The following is a 12,077-nucleotide window of genomic DNA, read 5'->3' as shown; positions in this document are numbered from 1 at the left end:
AGACATTGCCAAGTGTTGTTTGGGGTACAGAATTGCCCCTACTTGACTTGAGAACTACTGGTTAGGAAGTTGATATAGAGTCAAAAAAAAAAAAAAAGTAAAGCTCAAAGTGATGTGGTAAAAGTGGAAGTTAACTTGGGTATTTTAAACGAATAGAATTTAGAAAGGTAGGAAGAAGAGGGAGGATTTCAGGTAAAATATTTACTTTTATAATGCTGCTAAAATAGTTTTGCAATGTAGAGATTTAAGACAAGCATTATATGCTGCTTTCCTCCCATTCTGACAACAATGTAGTTACCTTCCTTTTGTTTCCTTCTGATCTTTTTCCAGAAGTCTCTGTTGGTAAGTGGGCACTACACATACCTTTTGTTTGACGTTTAGTTTGGCTCCGATTATGTGCTCCTTGAGACCAATCTTTAAGTGTGCTCCTCTCTTCAGACAATTGTTAGTTTTCTTACGTAGAATTTCTTTCCTACAATGAATACCTGTGAATGATATTCCTGGGATAAAGGATATAACTTGTTTCATGGGTTTTAATATGTACCATCTCTTTGTTTTCTATAGGAAATGTCCATTTCCAATTTGTACAAGGCCTGTTGTACCAAAGATAGTCTTTGAATAAACCGTTCTTTTTTTTTTTTTTTTTTAAGAGAATCAGGAATTAAGGAGGTGGCTATGTGCAAATTTTTTTTAAATTATTATTATTATTTTATTGAGGAATAGTGTGTACTTCCAGGACTTTTCTCCAAGTCAAGTTGTCCTTTTCAATCTTAGTTGTGGAGGGTGCCATTCAGCTTCAAGTTGTCCTTTCAGTCTTAGTTGTGGAAGGCGCAGCTCAGCTCCAGGTCTAGTTGCTGTTGCTAGTTGCAGGGGGCGCAGCCCACCATCCCTTGCGGGACTTGGGGAATTGACCCAGCAACCTTGTGGTTGGTTGAGAGGACACTTTCCAACCAACTGAGCCATCTGGGAGCTCAGTGGCAGCTCAGCTCAAGGTGCCGTGTTCAATCTTAGTTGTAGGGGGCGCTGCCCACCATCCCTTGGGGGACTCAAGGAATTGAACCGGCAACCTTGTGGTTGAGAGCCCACTGGCCCATGTGGGAATCGAACTGACAGCCTTCGGAGTTAGGAGCATGGAGCTCTAACCGCCTGAGCCACCGGGCCAGCCCCTGAATAAACCCTTCTTTCTCTACATCTTGAGAAGGACCTGTGCCAATTTCTAAGCCTCTAATAGTAATGGCCTAACACTTCTCCTTTCTTAAAAATCCTATGTATGAAACAAACAATATGCTATGTCAAAATTCCTGCACTAAATGAAATCCTCATGACAAAGATTTGAAGTATGGAAAGATAGGAAATGAGTTCAAAAAGATAAATCTGCTTGTGCACTGAGAAAGGGTAGTACTTTATGTAAGAAAGCCTCCTTAAGTAAACATTTGATGGAAGGAATAAAATCTTACTTGAACGTAAATCTTTTTTATTAACAGCAGAGTCATGTGTGTAAGTGAGCACTAATGTACCCTAGGGAAGAGGAAATAGGAGGAATGATTATGGTACACAAGATGAGGGCAGAACTGTGTCAGCATTCATCAGACATTGGTCCCCAGTTGTTTAACCAAAACTAAGGAAAGATAGATGGCCGTCCTGATGGCACTTTACATAACAGACTGAAGCTAACGCTTCATCAATAGTAACTTTCTCTACAGGTTCTGAATGTTCCAAACACCTGATATAATTTAGGCAGAAATGGAAAGTCTTTCCTGCATTTCTCCTTTCTGATTTCCACAGCTTAACTGAAACTGGAACAGCAGAAATCCACACATCAGATGGAAGTTTGTGATGGCAAACATTTCAAGGGGTGGAATTCTCTGGAGTAGTGTAACCTGAAGGCATTTGGACAAGGAAGAGCCTCACTCTCTCCCAGAAGGAGTTTTCTAGCAATCCATAGCATTTTACAAACAAGTTCTCTTTTACAGGCATGAACAGTAAGGGATACTACCAGTTAAGTGAGAGGAATCACGCGTGAAGAGTAAACCTGCTTGGGCCTAAGTGGTGTGCAGTCCTGGAGACCATGTCGGGTGGTGGGTGTATTGCATCACTTATGGCACCAGCCTGTCTGGGTTGGAACGATGGGAACTACCTCCTAGGGTGGTTGTGAGCATTAAAGGAAAAAGTTGGTGCCTGGCACAAAAACTCAGGAGGTGTCAGCCATTTGTTGTTTTGTTTTGTTTGTTTGTTTGTTTTACTCCTAGGAAACAGGACTTCAAGGGTATGGGGGAGATTCATTCTAAAGACAAACTTGGCTTAGTGTCAAAGTCTCAGTGATCTTGAGGACTGGCACTTAAGAGTAAAGTGATGAATGCCACTTAGATTTTTTTCTGGTTTAGTTCCCATAATCTGTATTTAGATCTGAATTCCAATGAATAGGTCCCTAAATATAAATGTCAAGATCTGTGAAGGGTCTGAGATCTTTCTGCCTTAACTGAAAGTTAACAATGCAGCCTGTCACAATTTCATGGATGCTGACAGAAGACACGATACCTGTGTCAAAGACAGTTTATTACAGCAAAGCAGACCCACAGTATAAGCACTTGGATCAATTCCCTGAGTGCCAGTTTTCACAGGGCAACAAGAGGAGGACTGGAAGAATGCCAGGTATGCAGTGGTTTCCATTACAGGAATGGAACCCTGAGCTTAGACAACCTGATTCTCTTATAATGGGCAGTCATCAGCTACACCATTTGCTCCAAAGGATGGCACTATCTTTGTCTTTCTGTGCTACAAGCAAACCTGCCCTCTGCTTGGGAGGAAGAGAGGGACTAGATCTTAAAAGTCTATTTTTCATACAAACGTCTTTTGTTCAGGAAAAGTTAGTCCCGGACAAAGGGCATCAGAGCCTCTGCTGCAAGGATGTGTAGAGATAGGAGAGATCCATGGAGAGTCGACTTCTGACAGTAAAATCTGAAAGCAACCTTTGTGTTGAAAGATAGGGAAGGATGCAAAGAAACATGGCTTTGATGTCCTGTGCAACACAATGTAGCAATAAAGGAAAGAGAGTACGTATGACACATTGACAAGTTCCAAGACAAATGGCATTTCAAGGACAGTGTGTAATTATTTGATGGCACTGGTCTCGTGCTGATTCTGGAGCTGCTGATGTCTGGTGGTGGCATCAGGGACGCCTGGTGGTTCATCAGTGGAACCCCGTGGGATGCAGCTACCTCATGGCCCTTCCTGGAGGCACAGAGGAGGAACTTCCGTGCAAATGTGTAGGCATGTATGGATTACATGGTGGATATGGCATAGAGGCTTACAGGGTTATTCCGGAGCCTCGAGGTACTTGTTTAGGGCTCCTAGAAGTCATTGGAGGCAGCTGCATAAAGAACTGTGGACTCCCCAATAGTTGAGGATGGTGAGATCCAACAGAACATTGGTTATATTTGATAATGGCTTTCACCACTTCTGATTTAAAATTCCGATGGTGGGTAGGTGTTTGTATATAGAAGTGGAAATTTGGTAAGAAAAAATAAATAATGGTGAGGTAGTGAGAGACAATCAAATCGATTTACCAATATCCACTAATTTTCTGTTTCTCATCCAGATTTTCTCAGTGATATGTAATTATCATTTGTCCATTTCAGTGCTCCTAAAGTGTGTTTTGGGGAACCCCTGGATGTCCTTCAGATAGCCTACACAAGAAAACACCTTTGGCCAAAAATGTCTTGTAAATGCTGATATCATCCCACCCCTTTGGTGATTTATACTTTAACATATGAAAGACTCTTCATCGTCCTGCCCTTTAAGATGCTCTTAAACTTTGTCTAAACCATCATTTGCTAAACCCACCTGATCACAGATTCTTATTTTTGCATAGCATTCATGAAAATCTCCATGGAACTAATGTTTGGAAGAGCACATTGTGGAAAATGTTGTACCATAATGTCATGACATCAGTGACGTCACAATTAATGTACTAATACATAATACAAGAAACTTTCAGATTCTTTAGAAGCTCTTCAGTGATACCATTGTTTCACTCGTTGCTCATATTTAAGGTCAGTTACAAACTCGAACTCTTTCAATCCTGGCACTGCATTGTATTCACTAGTAAGAAGGTCTAGCGTACCAGACATGATCTAGAATTTCTTACATGACAGTAGTTCATCCAAGCTTTTCATATGCCATAGTTTCCACATAGAGTTGATATGATTCTGGTGAAAGGCAAACATGCTTGGCATTTCATAGAGCTTGAGTAGCTTCGCTGAGGTTAGATCCCCAAATTTCATTGGATTTATGGAATATTAAAACTTGCTTACACACAGCCAAATGACTGAATTCCATCACAGTATAGGACACAGGTTGGTGACCATTGGATTAGAATGTCTTCTTCTTGGGTCCACGTGGGGTTTTTATTACTTTGTCTTTGTTGCCAGGTGAAATATTAAGGATGCAGTTAAGAATTGGAGAGCACCCTTGTTCTCATCTGTAGAAGGCTGAATCAGTTGGAGGATTTATTGGGTGTTTTTCATGATATGAAGTGGAACATAATTTACTTTATCTTTTGTTTGCAGAGAACTTATATCAAATTTTATACATGACAGGTGCTCCTTTTGCAGTTATCTCTTACAAAATGACAAGCGAGGTAAGACAAAGTTGGTAGAATTGGTAGGAGGTACTCTGGCAGGAATTATCACATAGCCACATTGAATATTGGGATAAAATTCACAGTGGCCGAAATTGTGATGTGGACAAAATTCCCCCCTCCCTCACCCCTGGAACATCTCTTTCCTTTTTTTTATTTCATCATGGAGTCAAGTCAGGGAGATCAGTGAGGTTTGTGTTTTAATCCTGGGTCCACCATAGAAATTCACTTAATATCTATGATCCTCAGTTCTCTTTTTTCCAAAGAGCAATATACTTTTGTCATAGGATGTTAGGTGTTTTAAATGAAATGCCAGCTATGAAGGACCCAGTATATTTTCTGGCATATAACATGATCTTGATGTGTTCATTTCTTGCCCTTCATTCCTTCCCTTCTGCACATTGAAAATCCTCCCCACGCTACCCCTTGACCGAGCTCTATGTCTGTCTCCTGTAATCCCCTATCCCTACACATTTCGTTTTTCCCTCATCCTTAATTGAATGGTTTTATTTTCCATTCCATTGCCCTATTCTTCAGCTTCATCTTTGCTTTCTCTCTCTTCACTGATCTTTCCTCTAGGTATCAGTTATACATTGATCTCACCCATCTTGGAAAGGTCTTGCTCTTACTCTGCTCGTCCTTGAGCTACCAACATTGCTCTCTCCTTCACTTCTTTACCCAAATCCTGGAACATATTGTCTATGCCAGCTGGTTTCATTTCTCTACTCTTTGATTCTTCCTTAATTCTCTGCAGTTACCCTACATCCTGCTATTGTACTGTAGCACCTCTCACGAAGGTCACAAAAAAAAACATTTTGCAAAATTCAATAATATCCTTCAGTCCTCATTTTTCTAGACCTTTCTGCTGCAATCAATTCTCTTGACTCCCCTTAAATGTATCCTTTGCCTTCCACTGAAAATTTATGATCCAAGTCCTTTTTCTCTCTTTCTAACTACTGTTGTTCCATAGGCTCTTCCATGCCTCCCTCCTCCTGCTTCCACCTGTTTTACCCAAAGGTTACCCTTGGCCCATTGGCTCTGTCCCATACACTGCAATTCAGTAGGATTAAATTACATCTGCAGATGAATCTGACCAGCTGTTTTCCTCTCAGATTCACATAGTTATCACTTGAGAAGTGGCTCATGGGGCAGTGATCCTTTCCTACTGGATTGGCTGTGAGTAAACTTGCAGCAGTGCCATTGCCCTCCTGACATTCAAGTCTCCAACAATGATTATGCCAGCCATCCTGTACATAAATTGTATAAGGGGCTGAGCAATGGCAAATGGAGACCAAGTTATTGAGCCCACCTTTGGGCATATAAGCAAGAGGCTTGTCAATGTTATGTCACAGGACCTCCATCTTATTTTTGAGCCAAATCTAACAAGTCATGGAAGTCAGACCTAGCCATCCCCCTCCACCCATTGTACCCCACACAATGAATTGAACCTTTTAAAATCAAGATATGGGGCCTCAAAGTCATGAAAAGGAGGACTAACAAGAATGGTGAGATAGGCTGGTCGGAGGTTATGGTTTCAATGGGGCTGACCTGCCCCAGGGACAGTCCCACATGTGAATGTGGAATTCAAGACATGAACTAAGGAGTTTTTCTTTTCTATTTGCTTCCTGTTATTTAACTATCATTTCTAGTCACTTCTAGTCATCTGCGTAGAACTGCTGAATCAACAATTTTCAACCATTCACGTTTCCTCTGTTTTCGTTTTGTTTTGTTTTGTTTTTAGTCCTAACTACAAGGAACCATTAAAAATATTTCTAATGGCAAATGTTCCTTTGTATATAGAGAGGACAGTGGGTATATTCAGGCTCTGAAGTTGGCTTGATCTGAGTGCCTCCATTGGATGTATAACTTCGAGCAAATTGATTAACTTAGTGTTAGACTTCTCATTGTAAAGGATTAAATGATGCAGGGCTTGTAAAGCAATTAGCACATGGCTTGCTTATTCCTCCGATAGTTTCCTCTTAGCTTAGCAGTTCCTTTTTTCCTGTGCTCCAACGAAGCATTGAACAGCCTGCCAGGCTCAGGCTTACACACAAGGCCCCACGTGGCTCAACTTATAAATATCTAGCTGCTTACAACCAGATGTGAGGTGATTACATCAGATGAGTAGTTGCCAGATACTTGTACAGAAGGCTCACTTGGGTGAACTTTAAAAAAACACAGATTTCTTGGCCCAACCCAGATTCGCTAGATAAGAACCTCCTAGGGAGGGGGAGTACAGTAGTACTTTGGTTTTCAAACGTCTCCATTGACGAATATTTCGGTTTACGAACGCCGTAAATTTTATAGATGTATGGTATGTATCATTAGGTAGTAAAATTCATGCTAAATTTGCAGTTTTAGGGGTTGATTTTAAAGGTCTGGAACGGATTCATCCATTTTGCATTGCTTTCTATGGGGAAACTGTGCCTCGGTTTTCGAACGTTTCAGAACTCGAACAGTCTTCCAGAATGGATTACGTTAGAAAACCGAGGTACCACTGTCCTGTGATTTTGCATGTTTTTGAAAACTCCCAGAGCCTATGTGATTCTTATGTGCAGCTAGTCTTTTCGTCATGATTGGGAACCAACAGAAGAGATTCAAAAGTCCAGTAATTCCCACTATAAGAGTCTGCTATTCTAGTTTCTAGCTCTTGAGCAGAGCAGAAGAGAAGCACTGATTAACTGGGGTGAATGTCTTTATCATGGCCATTCTGAGGACAAATATTTGTGTACTCTGTTGGGTAGTTTCATGCCACCTCTCTATTTAAAATGAGTTCTTGAGTGTTCTATGAGTGGCATGACCACCCAAACCAGGGAACTGAAAGTGAAACTGAGGATGGAGGATGCGGATATTGATAATCATTTTGGAACAACAGAAATAAACCAGAATTGTCCCAAGCAAAGAGGGACGTATGGTCACCCATAAGAACCAGCCTAAGTCAAAGAAGAGAGAAAAATGTGGGGAATAGAACCCACTGGAAAAGGCTACATGGGAGTAGAACATCTGTCATGTTTTGTATTCTTTCTACTTCTCTCACCTTCTCCCTGATGCTTTATTTGGGACTCAGTGGAACATACTGGCCTTACCTAAAGAGGTTAGATTGGCAAACACCTGGGTTGGGTGGGATTCTGGCAGGGAGGGAACAATGTTGGAATGATCTGTGAGCTAGATTATGCTGAGTTTTACAGCCTTTCAGTTAAATCCGGACATACCAACACAGTCAACCACAAGGGGGAGCAAATATTTATGCTTACCTACCATGTAATCAGGGAGGAGCTGGGTCTGGGACACAAGAATAAATCAAAGATGCCTTGGCTTTAGGGAGCTGAGGGTATAGTAGGAAGTATAAGCAAGTGCAAAGGCCATTCAAATACTGTGTGAGAATAAGTGCAGGTTTTCTTCTGAAAGAAGTAATGCAGTAATCCATGCTGCGGGGAGTCAATGAAAACCCAGAAATAATATTCAGCAGCACCCCAGCTGCCATCAGGAACCCCATTGAAATTCCTCATTGTTTCCTGGCCTCTCCTATTTCTTTTCTTAACTTTTGGTGGCCCATGTTTAGTTTCCATATGTGTTCTATAATCATAAATTCTATGTAGTCTTACCCAATACGAAAGATACAGATGCTTCAAGCTCTAAATTTGCCCACTCTCCAGACTTCTCCCCTGTTCACTAATCCAATTTTCTGAGGCCATGAATGCTGAGTGGGGACTGTTTAAAATATTTGACATGAAGGTATGGGCCTTCTAGGGATTCTTTTTAATTCAAAAGTGAGATATTTTAACCCAAAGGAATCTCAAAGTAGTATATTTGTAAGGTTACCAGATTTAACAAATAAAAATACAAGATGCCCAGTTAAATTTGCATTTCAGGTAAACAATGAATTACTTTTTATTGATTTATTTTTTTTAGTAGGACTATGTCCCATGCACTATTTGGGTTATACTTATACTAAAAAACAAAAAAAAAAAAAAATCATTGTTTGTCTGAAATGCAAATTAAATTGGGTGTCCTATATTTTATCTGGCAACCCTACATATTTGGGGAGCTAAGTTTGAATCAGGAACTTTCAAGAACTCTCTTATTTGGTCTTCATTTCCCCCCCCTCACAATAGTGATTTTATTAAATTAGTTGCTTTCATGGTCTTCATTTTTATAACATTAGCCCTAACCATGACCACCATGAGATGGTTTTCTTCCATTCTTTCAAAAACCATTAATTAACTCTACTGCGGTTTAGGACTCCGAGATACAAAGGTCACTGTGATGAGCTGGAATGAGCAGGGCAGTTGCTGAATGGGAAGTCCACGTCAAACGTGTACAGGTAGGTGATGGCTTGCAGCTGGAAAGCAGTGTGGTCTAACTGAAGCTTCCATGGGAGGCAGTCAGTGACATCGGGGTAGATTGGGAGTGGAGGCAGACTGTTGTGGGCCCTGTAAACAAGGCAGGGAAACTTCTTGAAGGCAGGATTTGTGCTCTGTTCATTTTGTATTACCATATGGTTTAAAAAGATGTTTGGACACAGCAACTGTTCCAATATTTGGTGAATTAAATTGCCTCCTTCAAGGAGGTATCTTCTGCGTTTTCCTTCTGCATAATCCACCAGGAACTGAAACAATTGGCTAATTTATTTCTTAGCTGGCTGCTGCACTTGGTATACTTCCCTTCTTTAAGTTTGTAAATGGCCCTATGGGGTTTAGCAAAAGAATTAGCATGAGCAGGAATGAACGGACTGGTAGACTGTGACAGCCAGCTGAGGTGAGCAGAGGGCTTCCTTTTAATAGTCAGGCTGAGTGTGAGTGTGTGTGAGTGTGTATGTGTGTGTGTCTGTGTCTGTGTTGAGAGTAACACAGTGTGAGTGCTATGCTAAGGATAGATTGCTGTGATGGCATTTTATAATATAAAACTTTCATTAGAGCTACCGAAATACAGATTAATTACAAAGGGAGTTAGTCAATCCTGAAGGCGAGAGATGACCCAGTGTCAAGGACAAGTTATCCAGCAGATCATTGCCTTTGCTCTGGCTTGAGCAGAGGTGCATGGAAACCACTGAGAGATCATTATAATGAGCGGCACTCTTGGTTTTCTCCTACTGCATTTCTGGCTGCTCTGATGTGCAGCCTCCCGCAAAGTTGCCAGCCAACTCCAGGATATCGAAAACTATCCAAAACAAAGTTAAAATAAATTTGCTTTCATTTAAAATGCAAATATATCTGTACATATATATGTACACATATATGTATATAGTACTTTAGGAGCAGTGGGATTGGGTGTTCGAAAATCAGACAAAGCAATGGTGCAGTAGTGTTACTGTTTGCGAAGTTGGGGAAAAAAGGAAACATGCTGATGGCTTGTTAAGGGATTGAACACTGCTGGGGAGGAGATAGAAACGGGAGTTAAAACAGCCTCTAAATTTAGTTTTAATCCAACTCCCGGGAATTCATCTCTACTCTTCAACCATCATCAATAGAACAACTTGTCCTGGTGGTATCTGATTTTGATTTTTGTTTGTTTATTATTCGTTCTTTCGTTCATCCATTCAGTATTCACTTTGCGTGCTAACTCTACTAAATACCAGGCTTATTAACACATAGGGTGGGTTTTTTATGGGTTCATTTCATACCCTCATATGGCCCTCCCATCTACCAATGTTGTCCTGGCCTTATGGGAGCTGGGAAGAGGGTGTAGCATCAGAGGATGGAATTCAGTGAGCTCATCAAATAGTAACCATCGAGAGCCCAGGTGTGCAGAGTGTTATACATCCCTTCTAGGAAGATATGGATGGTGATGGCTTTGAGCATGAAATTAAATGGGCCAACCTCAAGGACAAATAGGAATAAAGCAATGAGGAGAGGATGAAATGTTCTCTCCTTTTACAATCTTAAATTTAATTGTAGTTAATAGTAGTTGTCTTTCCCCATGCCTTTCTTGTGGGAAGAGAGGTCTTCCAAATTCTGTATGATCATACCAATAAAGAGGCCAAAGTTACTGATGATTTGGGGTAGTTTTATTTTTTTCTTGCAGGACAACGTGATTTTTGGTTCACCATTAGATAACTAAATTTTTTTTGAATTTTTTCAAAATTCATGCATGCTCAATATCAGAAAAAAATGGGGAAAAATTTAGGTTTTTTGGCACACATAACTAATGAAGTAATTAGTTCTAGTTAGCTGCTTTATAAGATTAAAAGGCAGTACTTAGATTTCAGTATGGTGTTTTATATCTAGCATTCATTATTGTACTTTTTATCCAGTATTATATTTTATCTAGCCATTTGTCAGCGCATATATTTGAAATTAAGAATAGGATCATAGAAAGAACATGACTTTTTATCAGAAAGAGACAAACAAAAAGAAAAATTATGGCATTAGAAAAGCAGTGAATAAGAGTAGGTGTGTACATATTTATCAAAAACTGTATATTCAGTAAAGATATTTTAAAAGTATCTTTATTTTTAAAAAGTTACACATTTCAGTTGCGGATACGTGGACGTAAAGATATTAATATCTTTAAAGTCCAAAGAATGCTCAAACAGACGTCCACGTATTTGCAACCGAAATGTGTAACTTTTATAATCATGATACAAAAATATAATAAGAAACTTAAGGAAGAAACTAAGTTTTTTAAAAGTAGAAATGAAAGACTAGGTAATAATTTAAAACTAATTTCTACATTTGGAAATTAGGCAAAAAGAAAAAGAAAACCCTCACAAATGTCTTTTATATTTCTCTGTGAAAATTTTCTATGTAAATGAAAAATTTACAATGAAAAAAATTATTTTGTTTGAAAAGTAGAAATACATGCTTTAAATTTAAGTCATGAATCCTGAGCGAATAGTGTTTTCAGTCACCTTCTTGAGCAGTTTATGGGTTTTTTTTTCTTGAAATGCACTTGAGACTCTGCCCTTGTATTGCTGTCGCATGTTTTTCTGTAAATCATTGGAATATTTGGGAAAGATCAATCCACATATTTAAGGGACTTTTGTTTTCCTTTGATTGGTACCACTGGAGCCTGAAATCCCAAATTAAATATGCTCTAAGAGTCTGATCAGAAAGAATGCTTGACAACAAGCTTAGGTATAAATTAGAAATCTGAAAGCCAATATCCTGCCATATTCATGACTTGGGAACTATCACTGGTTTGTGTAAGCCTGTAGGTCCTAACATATTGCAGTGTTGATGGATAGTAATTTCTTTTGGAATTGAAGACAGTAATTGATCTATGCTAGTCATTCTCCACTGGGGGTGATTTTGTCTCCAGGGGACACTGGGCCATTTCTGGAGACATTTTTGGGTTGTCACAACTGGCTAGGGTGCTGCTGTTGGCATGTAGAGAGGAAAGGCTAGGAATGGTATTAACCATCCTGCAATTCACAGGACAGAGCCCACAACAAACAATTATCCTGCCCCAAATATCAATAATGCCAAGGTTGAGAAAC

At 39.8% G+C, this 12,077-nt stretch overlaps 1 protein-coding gene across 4 annotated transcripts in view; it reads left to right on the top strand.

Moving 5' to 3' along the window:
- Positions 1 to 12,077, top strand: part of FRMPD4 (FERM and PDZ domain containing 4) — a 750,657-nt gene that overhangs the window by 306,888 nt on the left and 431,692 nt on the right. The window lies entirely within an intron of this gene.

This window comes from Rhinolophus hipposideros, assembly GCF_964194185.1.
Source record: "Rhinolophus hipposideros genome assembly, chromosome: X".
Classification (NCBI taxonomy): Eukaryota; Metazoa; Chordata; class Mammalia; order Chiroptera; family Rhinolophidae; genus Rhinolophus; species Rhinolophus hipposideros.
Note: the sequence above shows the minus strand (reverse complement) of the source record. Positions and strands in the feature narration are given on the sequence as shown.